Here is a 4,661-nt window from a genome sequence, read left to right on the forward strand (position 1 = left end):
TATTTATTTATATATTTGTGTATATGTATATGTATATATGTGTATATATATATAAATATATATATATATGATTGAATCTATATATATAAATACGTGTGCGCGCTTGTGTATATGTGTATATGTGTATGTATGTGCGTGTGTGTGTATGTGTGTGTGCAGACTTGTATATTTATTTGCCTCTTGTGAATACCTTCAAATTTGTGTAAATTTATTCACATGTATAGGGAATAAATCACCTGCAAGTATATACAGCATTTATGCCACTAGACAACCATACTAGCGTGTACCTATATCAAATTTTTTCCGATTCAATTTGTTTGGATATTTTTAAGTTTCGACAAGGTATGAACTCCCTGTACGTAGGAGAATCATAAATACGTTCGTTTATATCTGTCTCAAAATTTGTTCAAAGACATAAACTACATTTTCATCTGTATTGTGCAGAAGTATACAAGCAAGCGGTTCTACTATTTTAAATGTGACACTAATATGCATAGTTTATTACATTTATTCATTATATCGGATCTCGTCCTCAGAGCACCTCAAATTGGATCAATTGAAGGCGTTATAGTACACTACCACATATATATCAATATTTCACCTAACTGAATTTATTGCACCTACCTGTCGTTGTACATAAACCCGTGTTTGGTATAGGCGAAGTTTGAGTTTGCTCCGTCCAAATTCCTCGTCGTTCTTCAACAATCGCTTTAAGTGGCGAATCTCGTCTGTGCTTGCCACCCGAGCTGAATTGTGAGCTTCAGCCATGTTGCCCGGTCACGTTGTCGAATGGAATGGGTATAATCTCTTGAATATCGAAAAAGATATTGTTTTGACTCTAACGCATATAATATGTCTTCTCTCAGCTTGCATGGGCGACTGGGCGTGGACACTGCTGTGCTTCCTGCTATCATTCAAACCATACGATAAATACAAGAAAGCTTTCTGCAGCTATTGACCTATTTGTTTATTGTGCAGGCTGTAACTGTTGGTATGAGCTGTTTTTTTTTCTGTTTTTTTTTCTAAACAAATAATGTAGAAATACAAATATTTGTGTAAATATGTAAATATTTATTTATGTTTATATGTACATCCGTATTTTATTTTGTTTTTGGGAAAAACTGAGTAAATATCACACTAAAGTAAAAAAAGTCTACTTGCAATGCTTTTTTGTGACATTTTCGCCGGACACGTTTTTCGACATCTCCTCACTCCAGCGACCTGCCGAAGTGCAGAGGGATGGTGACTGGCTATGGTCTGTGTCACTGTGTGTGATTGCCTGATTGGTGAGTGTGTGGTGAGTAATAGTTCTAAGTTCTGACTCTCGTGAGTGGCGACTGGGGCCAGGCCGTCAAGGGGGTGGGATGAGTGCTGACTGTTGACTGTTGAGTGTTGTTGACTCGTGAGTCGTGAGTCGTGAGTCGTGAGTCGTGACTACCAGTACTACATATTTTATTATTTTATGTCAGGAGGCGCTCAAAGCGTAGGCAATCAGCTGTTTTATATATATATATATCACCAGTGCCAGAGAAGGTGACGAGTCGTCACATTCTCAAAATAATGGCCCGGGTTTTTTGGGGGGGGGGGTTTGGGAATGTACGAGTCGTCACATTTCACTACGAAATTTTTTTAGCCCTTATTTGCCCCACGAATGATTTGTTTTGGCCCTTAGCTATTTGTCGGAATCAAAAGACCGGAAAATTCAGCGCGAAAACGAGCCAAGAAACACATTGATCGGACAATCGACACCGAAATGGTAGATGTTTGAAGTTGTAACTTATGTAGTATGAAGTTGTAACTTCTATAGTAAACGTGTACATAAACTCACAATCGTGCTAGCATAGTAGTTACAAAGTCATTATGGTACGCAACGCTTTAGGCTTAACACACCCTCAGCGAGAGGCTGATAACCGCCCATAACATACACAGAATGTACATGTTGATAGTTATAGTGAAAGTCATTCACTAGATGCATGCGATTCACTAGATGCACGCAATGAAAGTTCTTTTTCACGATTCCACAAAGATGAACACTTCAAGGGCGAGTTGGTAGGCGTTAGAGGGAACAGACGCAAGTCTAGTACCAACGGCAGTGCTAATGTTAGTGGTGATGGTGACTCTGTTGACGACGAGTGCAACAGACGTACTAGTGGCAGTACTAGTGTTAGTGATGGTAGTTCCTCTGATGACGATGAGCGCTAGTAAGCTATGTCAAGGACCATGGGTTTACCTGGTTGCCGTGGACTCTACGGGGCGGGGTGGGGCCCCGTAGGCAAGTGAGCAGTGTTAATAAAACCCTAAACCCAAATCACACTAGCCTTTTTTTTAATTAAAATTTTATTGAATGAAATATTCATTAAAAATCCGTCGGTACTTTTGAAATATTGCTGGAAGTGCAAGTGGTTTTGGATCTGTTTTGCCAGTTTCTATCTTGATAATTTACCTTGTGGATCCAAATTATAAAATTACTAAAAGAAATCGGGATTTGTGAATGTAACGACTCGTCCCATTTCATTTTGATTTTTTTTTCTTTGTACCAGTTCTGGTACAAACTATTTTTGGGGGGAAATCCTTACCGGGTGCATTTTGGTGAAATGTGACGACTCGTCACATTTTGTTTTGACACTGGTGATATATAAATAGAAACGGTATCCAGGCCGGAAAAAAATAACCGGAAAAAATAACCGGAAAATGCACGTTTACGTATATTTAAATATTTAGGGCTTAGTGAATAATGATGTCAAGCAGGCCACCAATTAGTTTTTTTTAAATACACAACAATCAATCAAAATTCAGACCGTTCAGATGCGTTATTTCACGTATGGTCGGATTTTCGCTACACCAATGAGTGAAGGCTACGGCTAATTTTAAAATTTCATGAAAAGCAAAACAAAAAAAAGCCAAACAAAATCCGATAATAAATCAGAAGTTCCGAACGAGGGCAAACTTTCGAGGGCATCATATTACTCATAGTTCATGCTCTCTAAAGAAATTCTGCGTTCGGACATATGTAGTGTCGGACTCTCCTCGATATATAAACCTAACTAGGTTTTTCGGTTGCGCACTTTATCATGTCTCGGTATTTCGTACTCTGCACTAACCCATTCCGCGGCACTACACGGCGCAGACCCGATCCGTACCACAGAGGTGGGTACTCTACTTAGTAGGTCAGCAAGTGAATATATGGAACATTCGATAGTAACAGTGTTTTGTCAACACCGGCCCGAATTGACTCAGCACATATCTTCCATTGTCGACTCACTTGGCCCAAGCTTCAAACGGGAATTTACTGACCACTTCTTCCCATCAATCTTTCCTGAACCACTACAGCGACTATGAGAGCCATACCATATGTTCATACATTGTATCATACATACTTGCCATTTTTGAAATAAATAATATTATCCCTACAATATTATTCACCCACAATTTTCCTTACTATGTTTACTAGAGTACAAATACACAGTTATATTCTGAATAAACATTAATCAAGTCTGTTTACGAATCATAAGTCCCAATAGATTATGGGCGAAAATTTTGACGACGGTTCTGTGCTGTAGACAGAGGCAATCGGCTGTCCACTACTGACAAGAGTCACCCAAAAAAAAAACCCCTGGACTATACTGGATATCTCTGGTTCCAAGTATGACACCTGGCAAACAGACCTCTATCTTGCCACGGCCAACGAGCACACCTCTGATCGCGTTGAGCCATCTCGCTACCGAAGTATTCACATACAAATGGATTTGGAAGGTTAATATAGTTCTATCAATAGAACTAGACCAAATCTTGTATTTGGTGTTTTACTGGGGACTTTTAATGGCCTTGTCCAAATATCTGATATGTAAAATGGAAAAGCTATTTAATTAATAAAAAGCGTTAAAATCCATTTAAGAGTTTACGTACTTTCAAGAGTACGTGAGAGCATTCTATATTTTTCAGTCTGTGACTTATGTAGGCGTTTACTTCATTTTCTGTTAAAGGCATTTAGATAGTCCTGATTGTCAAAAGCGTCTGAAGTTAACTCAGCGATTGTACCGTCTATAAAGCGTGTACGATAGTATTTATATTCTCCTTTTTCCGTTCTCCATATAATATCTTTCAATTCGGAGCGGTCAAGAGGTGCAGTAGAATCATGTTTTCTTGCGAGAATAATCTTAGTAGTCGGAATCCGACAAGTGCCTATATTTAAAGCACTAGAACCGTCGGGGTTATTAACCTCATAGGTTCCACTTTTAGTGCCGGCTACAGAGATTATGTATGGACCTATCCATTTCGATGTTAGTACAGTAGCATCGGAATTACGTTGACTGATGTTAACTTTGTCTCCAACCTGATAATCTGCTATCGTTTTGGTAGCATTCCATCTATTTTGCCTTTTTAACAAGGCCATATTACGTGTCTCTCGCAAGCAAGGATATACAACGTTATAAATACGTTGTACCTTCTCTAACCATGGTAACTCATGGTGATCAGGTTCGTTCTTATTAAAGGGTATTTGTAACTCACTATATCTGCCACAAAAATAGGGAGCGGGTGTAGTTTCTGTAACCGGATCAGCACACTCGTTCATCTGTGTTTGTACCCACTTAAGGTGGTACGGCCAATCATCTGCATCAACCGTTGATGCAGTACGCAAGAAGAACTTAAGTCTTCTAGGG

This window comes from Sphaeroforma arctica, assembly GCF_001186125.1.
Source record: "Sphaeroforma arctica JP610 unplaced genomic scaffold supercont1.666, whole genome shotgun sequence".
NCBI lineage: Eukaryota > Ichthyosporea > Ichthyophonida > Sphaeroforma > Sphaeroforma arctica.